The 21,822-nt window shown below is 48.9% G+C and overlaps 5 non-coding genes across 5 annotated transcripts; 2 read left to right on the forward strand and 3 right to left on the reverse strand.

The window, feature by feature from the left end:
• The first annotated feature begins 3,833 nt into the window (after positions 1 to 3,833).
• TRNAV-CAC (transfer RNA valine (anticodon CAC)) lies at positions 3,834 to 3,906 on the forward strand. The gene has a single exon. It is a non-coding gene; the product is annotated as a tRNA-Val (tRNA).
• Positions 3,907 to 4,202: 296 nt separating this feature from the next.
• TRNAQ-UUG (transfer RNA glutamine (anticodon UUG)) lies at positions 4,203 to 4,274 on the reverse strand. The gene has a single exon. It is a non-coding gene; the product is annotated as a tRNA-Gln (tRNA).
• A 4,544-nt stretch (positions 4,275 to 8,818) lies between these two features.
• On the reverse strand, positions 8,819 to 8,890 carry TRNAA-UGC (transfer RNA alanine (anticodon UGC)). Its single transcript has one exon. It is a non-coding gene; the product is annotated as a tRNA-Ala (tRNA).
• A 12,283-nt stretch (positions 8,891 to 21,173) lies between these two features.
• Positions 21,174 to 21,246, forward strand: TRNAV-CAC (transfer RNA valine (anticodon CAC)). The gene has a single exon. It is a non-coding gene; the product is annotated as a tRNA-Val (tRNA).
• Positions 21,247 to 21,542: 296 nt separating this feature from the next.
• On the reverse strand, positions 21,543 to 21,614 carry TRNAQ-UUG (transfer RNA glutamine (anticodon UUG)). Its single transcript has one exon. It is a non-coding gene; the product is annotated as a tRNA-Gln (tRNA).
• Positions 21,615 to 21,822: the final 208 nt, after the last annotated feature.

Consider the following 21,822-nt stretch of genomic DNA (forward strand, 5'->3'; position numbering starts at 1 on the left):
AAGAATGCATGAGGAAATAAAGTGGACTGAACTGGAAAACAAAAGGGATTTATACTGAATGGTAAGTGTTATTACTTGGCTAGACTAGCTAATTTGGTTGCATCCTGCCTGAAGCTATTTTCTGACATGGCATTGCATTTTTACTGGCATCAAGGGTAAATTAAAGCCAGTATGATGAGCGTTCCTATATCGCTATACTGGCATATATGGGTGCAGCCAGTCGTGACATGTTTTCTTATTGTGGCATGGCATTTTTACTGACAACGTCAGCAGGACTATGTTCTTATGTATGGATACTGGCATATAAGGGCAAACCACATCAAGGATAGTGGCCCATCACAGCCTCTGAGCGACTAGATCTCATTGCAGTACACTTGCTGTGGAAGCAGACACATGCATGTATGTACGCATGTACAAATGCGTAGACTGTGGCTAGTGTCTGCACTTTGCACAACCACATACACACTCTAATTTCACTTTCTTCTATCATTGGGCTTTGGTAGCTCTGCACTAGTGGTGGAGTTATGAGCTATTAATCCGCGGATTTATGTGCCTCTATTGCTCTTCTTAGGTACTCCTCCACTTATCGATGCTCCATGGAATGTGTCCCTGTTGAGTCTAGCATGATCTCTAGATTAAAAACTGTTACATAGTACCCACTGAACCCTTGCTTTTCAGCTCTTTTGTCTCATCACAAGTATAATCATCCAACCGATTCTTGAGGCCCTGCTTCGCTGTAGCTGTTCCAGGAGACACCTGGTCCTTTGCAAAAGAATAGTGCGAAAACCGTACAGAAACATCTGACCTCTTGAAGACTGGTGTGCACCTTACTTCCTCCCACTTTCCGGCAGGAGATTTATTTATTGATTACGGTAGCGCCACCCACGCTGCAGCATCGCGCTCTCCCTCTGTAAGGCGGCAGAGGTCCCTTAGCATCTACTCTCTTCTTGGGGCACATTTCTTCTGACCGGCGGCGGATGCCGCCTCTTCTGCATTTTACTTTTGCAGCGGATGCTGCTTCATGCGTGTTCTGGTTTGGAGCTGCTATCGCGGAGCTGGGCACTTTCTCCCTCGGCGGGAGCAGGCAAAACACTTGATGGCCGATGCCGCAGTGCTGCAGGCTGACCCGCACTCCGGCTGCACAAGCACCCTCTTCACACACGGCTGCGGCCAGGGAGGGTCTGCCGGTGGGTCACTGGGCATCCACTCTCTCCTTTTCTTGTGGCAGTGGGTGCTGCTTCCTTTTCTTTCTCCTGCGGGCAACAGATTGTGCTGCAGGGGTCCGTCTTCCTCGTCGCCATTGGTGGGGGGCGACAGTGGACACACGGCCAGCATCACAAGTGCTGGGGGTGCCAGCATCTTGGTAGATTGCCGGGATCACCCAGACTTTCTGTTGTTGCAGGACAGGATCCCAATGGCCCATGGGGACATGGGCCTGGGCGCACTGTGGATGCCGGGAGCATCCTGGATGGAGGGTGGCCTGGGTGGACCCAGGGCACCATGCTGAACTGGGGGGCCCCTATGGGACTCCCGAGAATGGGAACTTACCACCGTTGCTGGCACCCGTAATATCCCGGTAACACACGGATTTCAGGCACCGGTAATGGTAAGGTGAGTTTGCTGGTAGCCGGCCGGTGGCTCAGGCGGGTTACCGGCCAACTCATAATGAGGCCCAATGTCTTTTGGACTGACATACTCCTGCCCGTATTGGAAGTGAAAGAGCTTGAGGGACTGGTTAATCTTCTTTATGGCCAAAGCTGTCTGAACTGGTCAGGGTGCGGAGTAACAGCTCTCCTCTAGCCCTACACCAGCTTAGGTTTCCTAGGAGTCAGCCGTTAGTAAAACTCTATGTATGGAGCCACTGGTGATGATGGTTGACCAGCTGGGATTCTTCATGAAGCAGTGTGTGCAAGATGCCCATATTTATCTAATGGTGTCAACCGAGGAGAGCATCCGGCAGCTCAAACAACCCTCCCAGAACATTAGAGACTGGAAGAGGACAAACGCAGCCCTTCCAAGACTCAGTTCTTGTTCTATCCCTTAGCTCTGCCTGGGAGAGTTCACTTTACATATTGTTTCTGCGCCAATATATTCTACAGTTAAGTCCTGGGCTTCTTTGTGTTCCCAGACTGTCCCTTGCAAAGCATGTTGTATTCACTATCTAATCTGATGAACAAAATCTACAGCTACTGAAATGTATGTCACCTCTTTGCCTAAAGATGGTTTTAGGACAGTAGTTCAGGGACTGGTGTGATTAAGAGTGGACTGTATGAATTATCTTCTGTATTTCCACGCAAAGTCAAATCTGGCACCCCTAAGGCGGTCTAACATACTGAAGCCCTGCTTGTATATGCATTAAGGATGTTAGGTCAAATTTCTCCTGGTCACTGCGTCACAATGGGGGGCAAGCAACATGATAAATAAAGCTCTATATTGTTTTAAAAACTTTACAACTGTTCAGCCCAGTGTTTCTGTCTATTTGGATTAATTCATATTATATGTAATCAGGTCATCTAGAAGAAAAACGTTGATTCTCTATTAAAAACAAACATTAAAAAGTGGATCCTTTCCTTTTCTAAGGGGGCTTGTGCAGTGTGGAACGCATCTGAACCTGTGCTGTGCACTGTTACCGTGCACTCTGAATTCTCGTCCACCATGTTTTAAAAGACTTTTTGAGGAGTGCTCCTGCAGCTTGAATTGCAATTGGATGTTTTGGATTTATTAAGAAATTACTGTATTTGTGATTATTTAGTACGTGTATGTTGCAGTTCTCTATTTCTCTGGAAATTGCCCTCTGGTTCCTTTTGGGCGGGAAAAGTGTTCACAATACTAAATAACAATAATAAAGACAATTCCCTTGCATAAGATTGCTCAGGCCTGCTGTGGCCAGCACACAGCCATACTGCCCAGGCACCCTCTTGCAACCAACTCGTTAAAATGCCATTATCGGTCACAGGTTGATACATCTGTAGGGTTGGTCACAATATGCACAACCAGAAATACACTTCACACACGCATGCTCAAGCCCTCTAACGATATTCATTTTCTCTGAGACAAGTGATGACATTCAACCAATGGCGTTCCTGGGCTGCTGAGTTACTGGGGTGCCTTCTGGCTGCTCTGTGGTAATTGCATCGGCAGAGCCCCAAACCAACACATGGCAGAGGACACCTGGGAGACAGTCACACAGCTGTCTATTGAGTCTATGTGATGCTGGAAGCTCAAACAGGATGCATGTCTTTAAAGCACCGCATCCACGTGCTTCTCTCTGTCTTCCTCTGGCACGTGCACTGCTGTGCTATAGCCGCCATCCTGCGCCCCCTGTGTCATACTGGGCCCCCTATGTGTCGTCCTCTTTGGGTGTGTGATTCAAATTCATGTGGCTCTCTGGGCATTGCATTTTCCAGGGAAAACAATATCTCTTCTGTTGCTGATAAATCGTTCAGGTGTGTGGCGCATGGTATGAGGTGCATAGGTGGTGGTAGTGATCTAATACAGGGACACTCACCTGTGCCAGGTGCGGGCACAGGTGGTTGATGCAGCACTGGAGACAGATCCACGTTTACAAAGGATTTTGGATTGATTTGGGGCACTCAAAATGAAACAATACATTCCTTTAAAACTTCAAAAGATGGGGAGTGTCCATGGAGTAAGACATATATATTAACGGGATCTTGGTCGCAAGTTTAATCCAGTGTACAATGATCTGTCTGACTTCACTGGCATGGAAGGAGCCAGCTGGCTTAAATGTTACTGTGTTGATATGCCGTGCTTCAGCACCCCCTTCCATGCGCTATCATAATAATGGGAAAGAAAAGCACACGTACAGTTCCGTTTCCGTAGTGTAGTGGTTATCACGTTCGCCTCACACGCGAAAGGTCCCCGGTTCGAAACCGGGCGGAAACACTTTTAGCGAAAGCCTCTTTAATCCTCACTTTTCATCTTCCATAGTGAAGTCCATATGCACAACGTGATATGAACGAACACTATTTTAAAAACTATTTAGTAGCAAAATTAATACAGATTACATTTTTTATAGTGATAGTATGTAAAGAACACGGAACAAAATAAAGTCAGACGAAACTAAGACCGACTTTCGTTCATGATGTATTCGAATTGTAAATACTAGGAGCGGGAATGAATGAAATAAAGGGAAATAAAATTGAGATTCCGAAAAGCGTCTCATTTCAGTGAAAAATGTGAGGTTCCACCGAGATTTGAACTCGGATCGCTGGATTCAAAGTCCAGAGTGCTAACCATTACACCATGGAACCATACACTTAGTGCCACGGTACCCCTAATTTTTAGCTAAGCACAGGTGCCCTGAAATCTGCAGTACTACGAGATTTATGATAGCCTAATACACCCTTTCCCGATATCAGTAATTCTTAATCATTGGGACTTTGTATTATACTTATGTCTTTGTAAAGAGCTTGTCACGGAGAATGAGTACCTCAGGGAGCACTGAGCAGAGGTTGAAACCCCTTAACATATGCACCTTACCATCTCACCTGCATGGGATTTCATGACTCTTTCTTGCCTTTGGACCAGTCATAGAATACAGGCCTGGAACATTATGTTTATTCCCCATTGCCGTCATGATGCCATTCTGGAAAATGACTTGAAATGGCTGTTGCATTGGGCTCTGTTCAGAAAAGACTCTTGGGTTTTCTCCTCAATTACCATATCTCCAAGTGAGATTAGGCAATTTAGTATCTAGCACAGTCTCTGAACATTTCGAATTTTACAGCTTGTGAAAGATTGATATGATTGTATGAGTGTGGATTATACACAACAGTATGATGTGTTGGCCTTACTACAATGAAATAGGAATAATGTAAGGAATAGTTGAAAAGACTCTTGCTGGGGTGGACTGGGTTGTTGGCTCTTCTGCCGAGTACACCAGGCTGCCCCAGTGCCCACCCATTGGTCTAGCACAAACGCAATCTCACTAGAACCCATTGCTTGGTTCAAAACGGAGTGAAGATCCCAGGCACGTACCCCATATGTTTCAGTAAAGAGCCAGCCTCCCTTTGAACCATGCCTGCTGAGCCTCCTTAAAGCCCCACATCTTGTTCCAGTAGAGATTCAGTATTCTTGGGACACCCCCACCCCCTTGCCCAGCTGCCAAGTTTTCAGTCTATGTATGTGTGACATTTACATATTTGGAATGTACTTAACTGTTGGGGGGCCGCAGGTGGACACACTGCCGGCCTCTCACGTGCTGGGGGAGCCAGCACCTTGGTAGTTTGCCAGGATCACCCAAACTTACTATTGTTGCAGGCCGGGACCATGATGGCCCATGGGGACATGGGCTTGAGGTGCCGGGGGCACTGTGGATGCCGGGAGCATCCTGGGTGGAGGGTGGCCTGGGCGGACCCAGGGCACCATGCTGATGCAGGAGGCCCAGACCAGCGAGACCTGCCGGACCGTGATCACATGGTGTGGGCCTGCAGGCCAGGGCTGGGGACTGGCAGCTGAAAATATTTAACTGTTTCCAAAATCCAGGTCTCACTCCTGCAACCTTCCTGAACCTCCCGCTCAGGACGAATTGTGTATCTCTGGTTTTGGGCTGTGGGGAGTGACATTATCTAATTCTTTTCACCAGCCGGGGCTGGAAACTGCAAACGGGGGCTGCTCTTTTTCCAGCTCTATGTGTCCACCTGCCGTGTTAGGCTAAACACGGGGCTAATTGCTCATGGTCATTTCCTCTGTAAAGAGGATGTTTCTCTGCTCGATCGTTGGTGTGACATCCATCGCTGACAAGACATAAACAAAATGGCCCCCGGGTCTCTGAAGTCACCTGGAAGGTGTGAAGAAGACCTTGCCCTTCCAATCGTGAGTCCCTCTCCCTCGGGACAGCCACCCCTTCCTGTCCTGCTGCCTTTCTCCACCTGGGTTACCTTTGCTTTGTGACCCTTGTGTTTGCCGCCCTGTGAATTGGAGTTGGAGGGGCCTTGGCCCTCCACCATGTTATTGCCTGGTGCCCTCATGCCCCCCTTTCAGGGTGGGTGTGCCATCTCTCTAACATATGACGTCGGGTGCTGCTATGCCCTCATCCCGAGCTTTAACCTGCTGTTGGCCTGGCATTTATCCTCGCCTGAAGCCCATAACAAATTAAGCCCAGGCATAATTATTTACAAAATATTAATATTCAACATGCAAGTCCACACAGACGATCAGTAGCGTACGTGCTTCAACACTTCTGTCCTCCAGCACCCAGCTCATTCTAATGCCATCAGCTCTCTTTTCAACATTGTACTACTTTTGACTGGCCGCAACGGCCAGAAGGGGTTGTCGCCCCTTCGCTGCCCCCATCCTCCTCCTCTTTGCTTCTTCTTTTTTTCTTTTAATAAAACCATGCTCTCTCAATCCGTCGTTAAAATTCAATAATATGTCTGAGCCCACCTGAGATAGGTCAACCCCATCTTTATCGTAGTATCCTGGTACACCCCAATTTATTAGGCCATCCCTAAACATTGAGAAACATGCTCCCCTGCAAAACTTTGTCATGTCTATATTCCATTTTTTCTGGCACTTCTCCACAGCCATGTGTGAATTTGCACCCCTCCATATTTATCTGGGCACGATTCTGGCCATATGAGTCCACAAGCGCCCCCTTCCTCGCTCAATGCCCAGAACGTGGCGCACATTTCCTTAAGCAGCTGCCTTCTTCCCAGCTGTGCCACATCGTTCCCCCCCAGATGGGTTATTATTGTCTCTGGGGGTCACTCTTCACCCAGTAGCGGCTCTCTGACCTCCACCCGGCAATCCATGTGGGACCTTGTCCCAGGAAGCTCTTCTTATTATGCCTCTGAAGATGTTAACACCTCCCATCAGCGTACTGGAACTCTCTACCGGGAGGTCCCCTGCAAAAGAGTGTTTCACCGGCAGCCATGATATGACAAAGCCACTGTCACATTAGGGTGTCGATCACCAGAGTCATTTTGAAGCATGCAGACATGGATAGTGGGTGCAGTTAGAGTACCACGAGATCAGGCTTAGGTCAAGAGAGGGGTTTTACTGTTTTGGATTCTGTCAGGCCTCCCTACGCATCCTTCCCTCTCCCCACTCTCTGCAGACACAGGCACTCTATATATGACATTGGAAGACAAGGTACACATGTCATAGCAGCCTGGATTGGACACTGACTACATTCTTGTTTTGGGCCAATCTGCTGTAGAATGTTGCCTTTATAAAGGCAGGAAATGTGGTCCTCAGTTGATTCATCTTTGGATTCTCAGAAGAAGGAGAGGAAGGATTCATTGGAAATGTGTTGGGAATGGTTAGTTTATACCAAAGTTCTCTGCCATAGAGCTGAAGACAGAAGGCTTCAGGGCAGAGGCAAGCTCTACTCTCTAACCCACCCAAGGGCACATTTGGGGTGACCAGCTTGCGCAATCTAGCCAATCATTTTTGAAAAGTCTGCACTGTACCATTTGAGCACTTCGAGCGGACTCAACCTGTCTCAGCGCCCATGATCTCGTGGGACCACCAATTGAAACGGCTTGACACTGACTCGATCCAGAAAGAGCTCCAATAAGCCTGACTCGATGCTGCTGAGCCCCAATCACAATAGACATGCGCATTTGAAGAATCTTTGTCCCCCTTGTCTGCCTCGGCACCTCAGTAACTTTTAAGCCACCTTTCTTAGCCATTTAAAAGACATATCCTTGAACATTGAAATGTGCTGCTAAAATCATTGGCCAGCACCCCTGTCTTCACACTGAATGCCCCTTTATTCCCATAGTGTGTATTCTCTCCGTTTCCTTTAGAGAGGTGGGTCTTTATTGTTTTTAATTTGTTGTATGCACTGTACGTATTTCCTAAAGTTCCTGTTTTTGTAGAACCTTGGTTGGGCATTTATTCATGTTGGTACCACCATACTATTGGTGTTTGTGTGCAAATGTAACAGCTCAAACGCCTCAGAAAGAATTTAGACTGCCCTTTGCCACAGTTACCAAAAGAGGCATAGGGGGTATACCTGTCGGGTGTGTCGGCTTCCCCTTTATGACTGCGCTCATTGCTGGTTTAGTAGCAGTCTGGGGCTGAGTAGGTGTTTTGGACACTACTCACCCCTGTGCTCCTACAGAGCAATAGTCATTTCGTCACCCCGAATGTAAAATTTTCTGTTATGCCCCAGCAAGGTTTGTGCCATACAAAACACAATACATACATGCAATAAAACATGCCTGTGCTATGCTATAAGATCCTTGTGCACTGCCACAGTGAGGCGTTATGTATTGCCGTATGCTGAAATGAATGTACTACTGCTTGCAGACGGCGGCGAATCAAGTGCACAGTTTTACTTTGACTATGTACATGTTAAGAGCGTTGAAACAAAGTTTAAAAAAAACACATCAACGAATAGGTTATGATAATTTACAGCTATTTTTAAAGAAAACATTTAATGAATTCTATTTTTCCCTTTTAAAGAACTCCTTCGAGGCACTTCAGAGAAGTCACGTGGAATGTTTGCCTGCCCAATCCTGCCTGCTGCTGCTGCTTCCCATGATCACTTTGTTCTATGCTATCTATATTTGTCAGTCACCATCTCTCCAGGGGTTTTGTTTACTGTGAACCCCATTCGCGGTATTGCTGAGGCAGCTCCGGCTGTTTGTTGTCTAGACAGGGCCCCAGTCTGGTAATGTGAACTAGTCACAAGAAGGATAGTCTTGAAACGTGAGCGACGGAATATGTTCAATGTAGTGAGATGCGACATAAAATTATAGTCCTCTTTACCAGAAACCCAAAGAGGATGTAACAGTATATCCTTTAAATGTTGGCGTTCATGCGTACCCCAAAAAATATATGCACCTGGAGATGCCGGGGATTGAACCCGGGGCCTCATACATGCAAAGCATGCGCTCTACCACTGAGCTACATCCCCTCACGTAAAACACACCATCGTAATATCTGTGCCGTCCGACCCTCGGCCCAGTAATTCTGCAAATGAAATCTAGTTTGTAGAAAAGGTTCGGCAGTGAAATCGAAAGTGATAATCGATGCAGGACCGAGATTGTTTCTGCTATAGGGACTGCTGGTGGCTGTGCTACATCCCTTTACGATAACGTTCCACTAATGTTAGAGTCGGCACGGAGTTTTTTGTATGTGGGAACTGTTTTCATTCTCTATCTCTGTTCTACTTTGGGATGTTTCCTCTTTCGCCTCGCCACAGAAATCAGAAGGAATGTGTCAGGCTTTCGTTTGCCACCACATTCTCATCACCTGGTATAGAGCGAACTTCCCACAATCTTTCTTCTGTTTTATCTCTGTCCGCAGAATATCGATTTTCAGGGATTACAGCTGGCTTCACTAGCAGGAATATGTGTCACTGGTGTTGTGCCACAGAGGGCCGATCCAATAGCAAAGCACCACCACGTGACTGCTTGGCACCATGTGCTGCTGCTTTTAAACAAGCACTGGCAATGCCAACAGTTTGGACTTTTATCTAGGCCTGGGAAAGGCACTTGCCAGGCACCACCCTAGTGGTATTAACTGGCCACTGATGGTACCAGCAGCAAAATGGTGTGTGTACCTGGGTATCTAATAATAGTGCCGGCAAACGTCTAATACTTAAATCTTAAAACACAAGCCATCACAGTAGGCTTTGTCAATGCATGTTTTTATCAAGACTTCAGTGAAGGACACGCATGGTGCTTGTGAATGTAGACTTGGTTACGACATTTTAATTACACCGGTGGCACTTTACTCCTGCAATTAAGACATTAGCCCTCAGAAGACTGCTTTGAAAAAACACTGGCAGACATTTCGAGTGCAAAGCTAGATGGTAAGTCTTGATTAAAGTTAACTCAAAGAGTTCCCATAATTAGGAGTTTTGGGTCTGGAGGGGCAGGACTGGGTGGGAATGGCCACATGGCCATGGCAGTCAATGGGTGGGCAAATAACTAAACAACACTTACAAGCTTTGGTTCCCTCCTCAGATGCCTTTTTCCCCGATCTGGACTCTAATGCAATAGTTTCAGCATATAGGTGGGTGCCACCTAATAGCCCAAAGTAATAAAGGATCTAGGTGGCAACAGTGTCTGCCTCTCAGTGCTGGCACACTTAGGTGAGTGAGGGGAGGTGGCAGGCCCGTCTAGGGTCTGCCGCTGCCCACATCCTCTTCCTCTCTGTCCCATCCACCAAGTTATCTTTTTTTTATTTATTTTTTTACTTTTATTTATTTAGCTTGGCAGCACAGGAACAGGTGAGCTACATACAGGACAAGTATAATCAGAGCAATGCAGGTAATACAAACATATAAAGCAAATTCAAAACCAGTTTGTGCACATGTGGCAGACATCCAAGGTGGGTGTGGGGGCAGTAAGTGAACAATTCCGGAGGTTGTGCGGGAATAGCAGGGGGAGAGGACTGGAGATGTAGAGTCCGAGGCAGAATCAATGGGAGCCATGTATGAACGAAACCTTGACCAAACATCTCTGGGTCTTTAGTGGGTTGGCTGTTGTATAGCCCAGGATTCTTCGGTGTCCGATGCCCATGTGACCGCCCTGAGCCACTGTGCATGGGTGGGTGTGGTAGGCCGAAGCCAGCAGAGTAAAATAGAGCGTACAGCAAGTGGCATGCAAAGTCCAGCCAGGTTTTTGGAATCTCAGCGGAGCTCAGAAAAGTCATGGAAAAGACAACTCATTGGGGATAGGGTAATAGGGTGATCGAGGATAGCTGACATAGTAGCACATACTGCGCTCCAAAATTGAGTGAGACGGGGGCAGGACCAAATCATGTGGATATAGCCAGCGTTGTCGCAGCCACACCTGGGGCACCTTGGGGACAAGTCATTTGAAATGTGGTGTAGTCTGCTCGGGGTGTAGTGGTATCTGTGGTGCACCTTGAATTGGATCAATTTAAAGCGGGAGTTAAAGGATACCTGATGAATACATGCACACATTCGGGCCCATCGTTCATCTGTGATTTCGAGACCAAGGTCATCCCCCCAGGTATGTCTTAACTTGGTAAATGTAGGGGCCGATCTAGCCTGTACCAGGGTGTAGAGTCTGGAAACTTTGCCCCTCATGGGGGTGGGAGAGGTAAGCTCCGTAACTGCAGGTTCATCAGGTGGCAGCACTGGGAAACTGGGGTATTTGTGTTTAAGGATTTTCCGGAGGGGTGACTACTGAAGCCAAGCGGATGGTCTCCGCTTCAAGGACAGTGGAAGATCTGGCCACTCTATGAAGTTACCCTGTTCGAAGAAGTCCCATAGTTGTTCATATCCAGGCTCTGCCCACCGGCGAACGATGACGGGAGGTACATGTGGGACCTCCGGGAGGAAGTTCCAAAGTGGAAAGTTACCATGAAAGGGGTGGGCGATGCCTAGTAATTACCATGTTTTAGATAGGGCCAGAGAAGTAGAGGCCGCCGGGTCAAGTGAGTCTAATACCCTCGGCATGGGCGTGATAACCAGGGAGCAAATATCACGATCGCTGATCGATAGCTTTTCGAGTCTGACATGAGGTGGGGGGTCCAATGTTTTAAACAAGTGTGAAGTGTATTGGAGTTGGGACACCAGCCAGTACTTAAGGAAGTCAGGAGCACCGAAGCCGCCAACCTCCATCGGGATGGTCAAGGTCTTGAGTTTAAGCCGGACCATGTCTGAGTGCCAAAGAAAGGTATTAAGGGTACGAGTCAGCACCCGGAAGAACCAGCCGCTCGGCCACTGGGGGATATTGGCGAACCTGTACAGAAGCTGGGGTAATACTACCATTTTTAGTATCCCTATCCTGCCGGCAAGTGAGATCGGGAGCCTACTCCAGCGACTTTTGTCGTAAGGCTAGTGAGGTATTTTTGGTAGTTCTCTTCAAAAACCTGTTCGAATCGGCGAGACACTACTATGCCCAGGTAGGTAAAGCTTGACTGGGCCCATGTGAATCGCTGGGTATCAGGAGGGGGGCGTGTGCAGGCAGTGAGCGGCAAAAGGGTAGATTTAGAGCAATTTACTTTGAGGCCAGAAACTTGTCCAAAAAGGATATCTTCCAATATCGGAGCCAAATTGGTGTCGGGGGAACGGATGAAGAGAAGGGCATCATCAGCATACAGGGATACTATGACCGCGAAAGGTTCCATCTCTATGGCAAAGACCAGAGGAGAGAAGGGACAGCCCTGCCTAGTGCCCCTAGTTATTTGGAAAAGGGGGGAGCATCGGTCCTCAGTACGAACCCTGGCCACTGGGTTGGAGTACAGCAGCCCGACCCAGGAAAGGAAGCGGGGCAGAATTTGCATTTTTTAAGAACCCGCCAGAGATTCTCCCACGAGACAGAATCGAAGGCTTTTTGCATATCGAGTGCCACTGCTACTGCATGCAGATTTGGGTTAATCCTGCTTATAATGTTGAAGAGACGCCTCAGGTTCAGAGAGGTGGAGCGTCCCGGAATAAATCCCGCTTGATCGGGGTGAATGATATGCGGCATGTAGGGGGCAAGGCGTAGGGCTAGTAATTTGGCGTACCCGTTGATAAGCGAGAGTGGACTATAAGAGCAGCATTGAGTGGGGGGTTTACCGGGCTTCAGCAAAACGGTTATTGTGGCTTCACAGAGCGAAGGGGGAAACAGACCTACCTCCACTGATTCCTCCCAGAGGGCCATTAGGCGAGGGAGTAGGAGTGATTTGAAGTGTTAATAGAATTCAACGGGAATGCCATCTGAGCCTGGGGATTTCCCTGATGAGAGTGAGTCTATGGCATCCAAGAATTCCCCGGTGGTGAATGGATTCTCGAGACATCCAATGGTCTCAGGGGAGAGGATCGAGAGGGGAAGCTTATCTAGGGAAGACTAGATCTCCGCTGTCGGGACATTGTCTGCATTGGCATATAGGGATTCGTAGAAAGAGAGGAATTCAGAGTTAATATCTTGCAGGGACGTGGCTAGGGTACCATCGGGTCTCTCCACTCCAGGGATGGGAGGGGCACCAAATTCTCGGTGGAGAAGCCTGGCCAGAAGATGGCCTGGGCGTTGACACTCGCCGTATTTCCTCGCAAGTCCCGGGCTGTCCAGGAACCTCAGTTCGCGGTCCGCAAGAAAACGGAATGTGTCAAGTTCCGTACCGATTGATGCCAGGAGTTCCGGAGTTTGGTGTAGCGAGCATTGAGCTTCCAGTGCGGACAGCATGGCTTTGCTTTCAGCAATATTTCTGTGAATTGTTTTAAGGATGCTGTTCTCCTTAGACAGGGCAATACCTCTTATATAAGCTTTGAAAGATTCCCAGAGGGTGGCCTGTGAGGACACTGTGTTGGTGTTAATTTCGAAGAACTCCTCAATGGCGGTCTCCAGCTCTGAGCTGAAGACGGGGTCGAGGAGAGAGTGAGGTTTCATTATCCAGTGTCTGCTGCGGTCACGATCCGGGCCCCAACAAAGGGTAATAGTCACCGGTGAATGAACAGAGAGGGTTCTGGGAAGGATCGATAGGTGAGATATGTTCCTTATAAGTATGTCACACACTAGCCATCTATCGATTCAGGAATATGAGTCATGCACCGAAGAGTAGAAGGAGTAGGAGCGGGAGTCGGGATAGAGAAGCCTCCATGCGTCCACCAGGGAAAGACTGGGGAGAGATGACAGTGTAGTGTAGGCTGCTTTGGAAAGTCGGCGAGGTCTGGAGCCGTATCTGTCAAGGTCTACGTCAAATATCGTATTAAAATCACCTCCCCAGAGGATTATTGTTAGCAGGAAGCTGTCAAGGAGAGACGTGAGATGTGAATAGAACTCCAGGTCGTCGATATTGGATCCATAGATGTTTAATAGGACCACCTCCTTATTCTGCAGACTACCATGGACTAACACATATCTGCCCAGGGGGTCGATCTGTGTAGATATGGGGTTAAATTTAAGGCTCCTGTGAATTAGAGTCATAACTCCCCGGCTTTGGGTAGAATAATTAGTAAAGTACCTCTGAGGGCCCCACATTTTGGCAAATCTTTCACAATACTCGGTGTAGGCGTGCGTTTCTTGTAAAAACAGTATTTTGACCCAATGGCGTTTGGCCTGAAGCTGTAGTTGTTTCATCTTCTTATAGTTTCCCAGCCCCCGCACATTCCAACTCATGAATGTCAAGTTATCCTCAGTTGACAGTCCAGAGGTGGTCATTAGAAGTGACGGATTAACGGGGTGGTGCTCCCCATGATCGGTGCACCATTTGATCAGCCTTGCAATAATAACTGAACAATATTGCCCCATACTCTACCTCCCCTGTGGATACCAAGCCTTTTTTAACATAAAACCCAACAACGCCCACCCCCTCCGACGTCCCGCCCCCAAACAAACAGAGGAATGACAACCCCATGCCCAAACAACCAAATCCAAACCAATGGCATCAACGCCGGGGGGCCTGTGAGCTGGCCTGGCGGCGGTGCTCCGGACCGGAAGGCAATTTAAGGATAAGCATGGTGCCTAGTGATGACATCTTGTGCCACCCGGGTAGGACTCCACCTGGGTGGAAAGGGCATGATCGCAAAATATAGAAACAATTTTCTCACGTATGGGGGAAGTAGCCCCCTAATCAATCAACTAGACCAGGAAGGTGACTGAATTTAACAGCAACTAATAGAGTAAACTAGCAACAGTGGATGAGCGCTGCGGAGAGAAATTGAACCAGAGAGGCGTTCAGTGATAACTACGAGAGTCTCCCATGGGATTATGAGGCCAGCCCTAAGGACCAGAACATACATGTCATAGACCGAAAAACTCGAGTAGGCGGAAGACAGCCCCTTCTCACGCTCATCCACCGGGTAGACATTTCTGTACCAAGTCGGAGTCCCAAATCATGAACAATCAGCCAATAAACATAACATTGACAATGTGTGTTTCAAAAGGGGGTCAGCCGGGGAAATGTTCATCGATAAATCTGGAGGCCTCCTCAGGGATTGTGAAGAAGTAGACCTGGTTGGAATGTTCAATGCTCAATTTAGCGGGGTATAACATGGAGTATTTGACCTGCAGGTCTCGAAGCCTCCTCTTTACTGCCAGGAAGGTTTTGCGTTCACGTTGGACTGCCACCGAGAAATCAGGATATAGATGGATCCTGGCAGCGCCCAGAATGAGTTCACCCTTGGCTCTAGCCGGCCTGAGCAGGGCGTCACGGTCACGGAAGTTTAGAACTCTACCTATAATGGGTCGTAGTGGTGCACCCGGTCTGGGCTTTGCAGTGAGGGCACGGTGGGCTCTCTCGATCGCGAACTATGGGGAGAGTTTTGGAGTCTAACAATTTTAGTAGAGTGCACTCTAAGTAATCCTCCATGGGTACCTTTATGCCATCTTCGGGTACTCCGATAATGCGGAGGTTGTTACGTCTCCAGCGTGATTCGAGGTCCTCGTTCTTTTTCTCAACCTCGGCGACACGGCCAGAAAGTGTGGAGACCTCCGCCCTTAGAGAGCTCAAGTTATCCTTGGTGGTACTCACTCGTGTCTCGATCTCGGCAACCCGGCCGTCGGTCCTCTCCATATGAGCCTTGATAGAGGATATAGTGCCATTCATGTCGTCAAGCTCTCTGTGGAGCGTGGTGAACACCTCCCGGATGTATTCCATCATTTTTTGAGCGTCTGCCGGGTCCGAGGTCGAGGGGTTAGATGGTTCCTACCCGGACACCTCCCCCACCGGCCCCAACGGGGTTTTTGTGAAAATGTTAATTGAGCATTGCTTCTTTCCAGCTCCCTTGGTCATGGCACCAGGCGGAGGGTGGGCCCGAAGGCCTGGGCGGGCGGCAGGAGTGTCGAGGCAGGTCGGGAGGCAGAGGGCAGGACACAGAGGATGGTCGGACAGGCTATTCAGAGCATTCGGGCGCCCAGAGGACGACAGGGTTGAAGTGGAAAGTAGTGCTGTAATAGGATGTGGAGTCTCTGGTCACCACTGCCCGCCAGTTCGCAGGTCCGGGGGGGATCTCCCTGGCCGGCAGTGGTATGAGGGCACTGAGTGGTCAGTGAGTGGATCCCCTGGTGTCGACCGCCCCGAAGATCACGGGTGAAGGCCAAGAACCGGAGATCAGTGTGCCGTGACAGGGGTGGAAGTAGGAGCAGCTATGGGCACTGATGTGGTTGAGCAAACTGGGGAGTCCACTTCCTGTGTCGGAGGAGAGGTCCGCCAAGGCTCCCAGCAAGGCAGTGGTGGACCACAGAGGGGTTAGCAGGACGCCCACGGCCAGGCAGCGAGGAGACAGTCACTGCAGGGGTCTTCGATCCCAGTATATCCAAGTAAAGCAGAGGGTCCAGTCACTGCGCGCCGCGGTAGGGGGGACCAGCCTGGTGCACCACTAACCATGGTCTGTGTGGTGTCCCAACTGATATATGTGGCGCAATGAGCGGGAGGTGTATCACCACGGCGAATACCCCATGCAGGCACTACGGTGGAGAGCAGTAGGATCCACACCAAGAGAAGAGGTCCCAATCCAAGGGCCAGCAGCGGGCAGCGTGTGCCAACACCTAAGTGGTGCACGGGTTAATAGATGACGGCGCCCGAGGAGTCTGTGTCCCCCCCGACAGGGCCCACCAGGTCGCGTTAGGAGCGGGGGCCCTGTGCGTCTGGCAGGGTAGCAGGGCAGCGGAGCGTGACGACAGCCACAGTGGGTCCCGGCACAGAAGGTCCAGGTTCCGGTCGTGAGTCCAGGGAGGGAGGCGACGCGTGCCAGCACCGGCAGCACTACAGTGCGGATGGGCAGAGTGTCTGGTGGGACCCGAAGGGACTCACCGCAGTAGCCAGGAGCGGGAGCGTCCCGCAATCCGGTCCCAGAACAGGAAGCCTCCTCTCCGGATCCACAAGAGGCACTGATAGGCAGCACGCCGCCCTGGGAGAGGCGGCGGAGCAACAGCTCTACATTTGGGGTTGCACCCCGGGGTCCAGTCAGGGGGCTGGTGTCTGCGCACAGGCCGCAACGGTTCCTCGAGGAGTGGGGAGAAGGTGACGCCGCACCGCACAGTGCCCCTCCCCCCAGTAGGCCCCGGATCCTCAGAGTCAAGCCAAATGACTCTGGAGCAGAGGAGCGGGGCAGAACGGCGCCAGCTCCCGGCCCAATTTCAAAGCACTGGATCTCTGCGATAGGGTTGATTCAGGACGCGGGGTTCGAGCAGCACACGCCCGGGTCCTGCAGCAATTTAATAGGGTGGCTGGCCCAGGTTTTAATAGGGCACCAAAGGAGGATTCAAACAGGAAGGCGCCCCACGAAGCGGAGTTCACAATCAGGCGGCCATCTTCTATGAGAGCTACAGCGCCCCCCTCCCCAACCAAGTTATCTGAGTTGTGATGTGATAGAGATGCACAGAGGGATACAGAGAAAAAAAAGATTTCAGTACAGGGAGACAGGATTCAGAATGAGAAGGCAAAAGAGTGGGGACATAATTGAAGAATGCATGAGGAAATAAAGTGGACTGAACTGGAAAACAAAAGGGATTTATACTGAATGGTAAGTGTTATTACTTGGCTAGACTAGCTAATTTGGTTGCATCCTGCCTGAAGCTATTTTCTGACATGGCATTGCATTTTTACTGGCATCAAGGGTAAATTAAAGCCAGTATGATGAGCGTTCCTATATCGCTATACTGGCATATATGGGTGCAGCCAGTCGTGACATGTTTTCTTATTGTGGCATGGCATTTTTACTGACAACGTCAGCAGGACTATGTTCTTATGTATGGATACTGGCATATAAGGGCAAACCACATCAAGGATAGTGGCCCATCACAGCCTCTGAGCGACTAGATCTCATTGCAGTACACTTGCTGTGGAAGCAGACACATGCATGTATGTACGCATGTACAAATGCGTAGACTGTGGCTAGTGTCTGCACTTTGCACAACCACATACACACTCTAATTTCACTTTCTTCTATCATTGGGCTTTGGTAGCTCTGCACTAGTGGTGGAGTTATGAGCTATTAATCCGCGGATTTATGTGCCTCTATTGCTCTTCTTAGGTACTCCTCCACTTATCGATGCTCCATGGAATGTGTCCCTGTTGAGTCTAGCATGATCTCTAGATTAAAAACTGTTACATAGTACCCACTGAACCCTTGCTTTTCAGATCTTTTGTCTCATCACAAGTATAATCATCCAACCGATTCTTGAGGCCCTGCTTCGCTGTAGCTGTTCCAGGAGACACCTGGTCCTTTGCAAAAGAATAGTGCGAAAACCGTACAGAAACATCTGACCTCTTGAAGACTGGTGTGCACCTTACTTCCTCCCACTTTCCGGCAGGAGATTTATTTATTGATTACGGTAGCGCCACCCACGCTGCAGCATCGCGCTCTCCCTCTGTAAGGCGGCAGAGGTCCCTTAGCATCTACTCTCTTCTTGGGGCACATTTCTTCTGACCGGCGGCGGATGCCGCCTCTTCTGCATTTTACTTTTGCAGCGGATGCTGCTTCATGCGTGTTCTGGTTTGGAGCTGCTATCGCGGAGCTGGGCACTTTCTCCCTCGGCGGGAGCAGGCAAAACACTTGATGGCCGATGCCGCAGTGCTGCAGGCTGACCCGCACTCCGGCTGCACAAGCACCCTCTTCACACACGGCTGCGGCCAGGGAGGGTCTGCCGGTGGGTCACTGGGCATCCACTCTCTCCTTTTCTTGTGGCAGTGGGTGCTGCTTCCTTTTCTTTCTCCTGCGGGCAACAGATTGTGCTGCAGGGGTCCGTCTTCCTCGTCGCCATTGGTGGGGGGCGACAGTGGACACACGGCCAGCATCACAAGTGCTGGGGGTGCCAGCATCTTGGTAGATTGCCGGGATCACCCAGACTTTCTGTTGTTGCAGGACAGGATCCCAATGGCCCATGGGGACATGGGCCTGGGCGCACTGTGGATGCCGGGAGCATCCTGGATGGAGGGTGGCCTGGGTGGACCCAGGGCACCATGCTGAACTGGGGGGCCCCTATGGGACTCCCGAGAATGGGAACTTACCACCGTTGCTGGCACCCGTAATATCCCGGTAACACACGGATTTCAGGCACCGGTAATGGTAAGGTGAGTTTGCTGGTAGCCGGCCGGTGGCTCAGGCGGGTTACCGGCCAACTCATAATGAGGCCCAATGTCTTTTGGACTGACATACTCCTGCCCGTATTGGAAGTGAAAGAGCTTGAGGGACTGGTTAATCTTCTTTATGGCCAAAGCTGTCTGAACTGGTCAGGGTGCGGAGTAACAGCTCTCCTCTAGCCCTACACCAGCTTAGGTTTCCTAGGAGTCAGCCGTTAGTAAAACTCTATGTATGGAGCCACTGGTGATGATGGTTGACCAGCTGGGATTCTTCATGAAGCAGTGTGTGCAAGATGCCCATATTTATCTAATGGTGTCAACCGAGGAGAGCATCCGGCAGCTCAAACAACCCTCCCAGAACATTAGAGACTGGAAGAGGACAAACGCAGCCCTTCCAAGACTCAGTTCTTGTTCTATCCCTTAGCTCTGCCTGGGAGAGTTCACTTTACATATTGTTTCTGCGCCAATATATTCTACAGTTAAGTCCTGGGCTTCTTTGTGTTCCCAGACTGTCCCTTGCAAAGCATGTTGTATTCACTATCTAATCTGATGAACAAAATCTACAGCTACTGAAATGTATGTCACCTCTTTGCCTAAAGATGGTTTTAGGACAGTAGTTCAGGGACTGGTGTGATTAAGAGTGGACTGTATGAATTATCTTCTGTATTTCCACGCAAAGTCAAATCTGGCACCCCTAAGGCGGTCTAACATACTGAAGCCCTGCTTGTATATGCATTAAGGATGTTAGGTCAAATTTCTCCTGGTCACTGCGTCACAATGGGGGGCAAGCAACATGATAAATAAAGCTCTATATTGTTTTAAAAACTTTACAACTGTTCAGCCCAGTGTTTCTGTCTATTTGGATTAATTCATATTATATGTAATCAGGTCATCTAGAAGAAAAACGTTGATTCTCTATTAAAAACAAACATTAAAAAGTGGATCCTTTCCTTTTCTAAGGGGGCTTGTGCAGTGTGGAACGCATCTGAACCTGTGCTGTGCACTGTTACCGTGCACTCTGAATTCTCGTCCACCATGTTTTAAAAGACTTTTTGAGGAGTGCTCCTGCAGCTTGAATTGCAATTGGATGTTTTGGATTTATTAAGAAATTACTGTATTTGTGATTATTTAGTACGTGTATGTTGCAGTTCTCTATTTCTCTGGAAATTGCCCTCTGGTTCCTTTTGGGCGGGAAAAGTGTTCACAATACTAAATAACAATAATAAAGACAATTCCCTTGCATAAGATTGCTCAGGCCTGCTGTGGCCAGCACACAGCCATACTGCCCAGGCACCCTCTTGCAACCAACTCGTTAAAATGCCATTATCGGTCACAGGTTGATACATCTGTAGGGTTGGTCACAATATGCACAACCAGAAATACACTTCACACACGCATGCTCAAGCCCTCTAACGATATTCATTTTCTCTGAGACAAGTGATGACATTCAACCAATGGCGTTCCTGGGCTGCTGAGTTACTGGGGTGCCTTCTGGCTGCTCTGTGGTAATTGCATCGGCAGAGCCCCAAACCAACACATGGCAGAGGACACCTGGGAGACAGTCACACAGCTGTCTATTGAGTCTATGTGATGCTGGAAGCTCAAACAGGATGCATGTCTTTAAAGCACCGCATCCACGTGCTTCTCTCTGTCTTCCTCTGGCACGTGCACTGCTGTGCTATAGCCGCCATCCTGCGCCCCCTGTGTCATACTGGGCCCCCTATGTGTCGTCCTCTTTGGGTGTGTGATTCAAATTCATGTGGCTCTCTGGGCATTGCATTTTCCAGGGAAAACAATATCTCTTCTGTTGCTGATAAATCGTTCAGGTGTGTGGCGCATGGTATGAGGTGCATAGGTGGTGGTAGTGATCTAATACAGGGACACTCACCTGTGCCAGGTGCGGGCACAGGTGGTTGATGCAGCACTGGAGACAGATCCACGTTTACAAAGGATTTTGGATTGATTTGGGGCACTCAAAATGAAACAATACATTCCTTTAAAACTTCAAAAGATGGGGAGTGTCCATGGAGTAAGACATATATATTAACGGGATCTTGGTCGCAAGTTTAATCCAGTGTACAATGATCTGTCTGACTTCACTGGCATGGAAGGAGCCAGCTGGCTTAAATGTTACTGTGTTGATATGCCGTGCTTCAGCACCCCCTTCCATGCGCTATCATAATAATGGGAAAGAAAAGCACACGTACAGTTCCGTTTCCGTAGTGTAGTGGTTATCACGTTCGCCTCACACGCGAAAGGTCCCCGGTTCGAAACCGGGCGGAAACACTTTTAGCGAAAGCCTCTTTAATCCTCACTTTTCATCTTCCATAGTGAAGTCCATATGCACAACGTGATATGAACGAACACTATTTTAAAAACTATTTAGTAGCAAAATTAATACAGATTACATTTTTTATAGTGATAGTATGTAAAGAACACGGAACAAAATAAAGTCAGACGAAACTAAGACCGACTTTCGTTCATGATGTATTCGAATTGTAAATACTAGGAGCGGGAATGAATGAAATAAAGGGAAATAAAATTGAGATTCCGAAAAGCGTCTCATTTCAGTGAAAAATGTGAGGTTCCACCGAGATTTGAACTCGGATCGCTGGATTCAAAGTCCAGAGTGCTAACCATTACACCATGGAACCATACACTTAGTGCCACGGTACCCCTAATTTTTAGCTAAGCACAGGTGCCCTGAAATCTGCAGTACTACGAGATTTATGATAGCCTAATACACCCTTTCCCGATATCAGTAATTCTTAATCATTGGGACTTTGTATTATACTTATGTCTTTGTAAAGAGCTTGTCACGGAGAATGAGTACCTCAGGGAGCACTGAGCAGAGGTTGAAAC

The sequence above is a fragment of the Ambystoma mexicanum genome, assembly GCF_040938575.1.
Source record: "Ambystoma mexicanum isolate Mex_15411 chromosome 12 unlocalized genomic scaffold, UKY_AmexF1_1 Mex_chr12_unloc.2, whole genome shotgun sequence".
Taxonomy (NCBI): Eukaryota; Metazoa; Chordata; class Amphibia; order Caudata; family Ambystomatidae; genus Ambystoma; species Ambystoma mexicanum.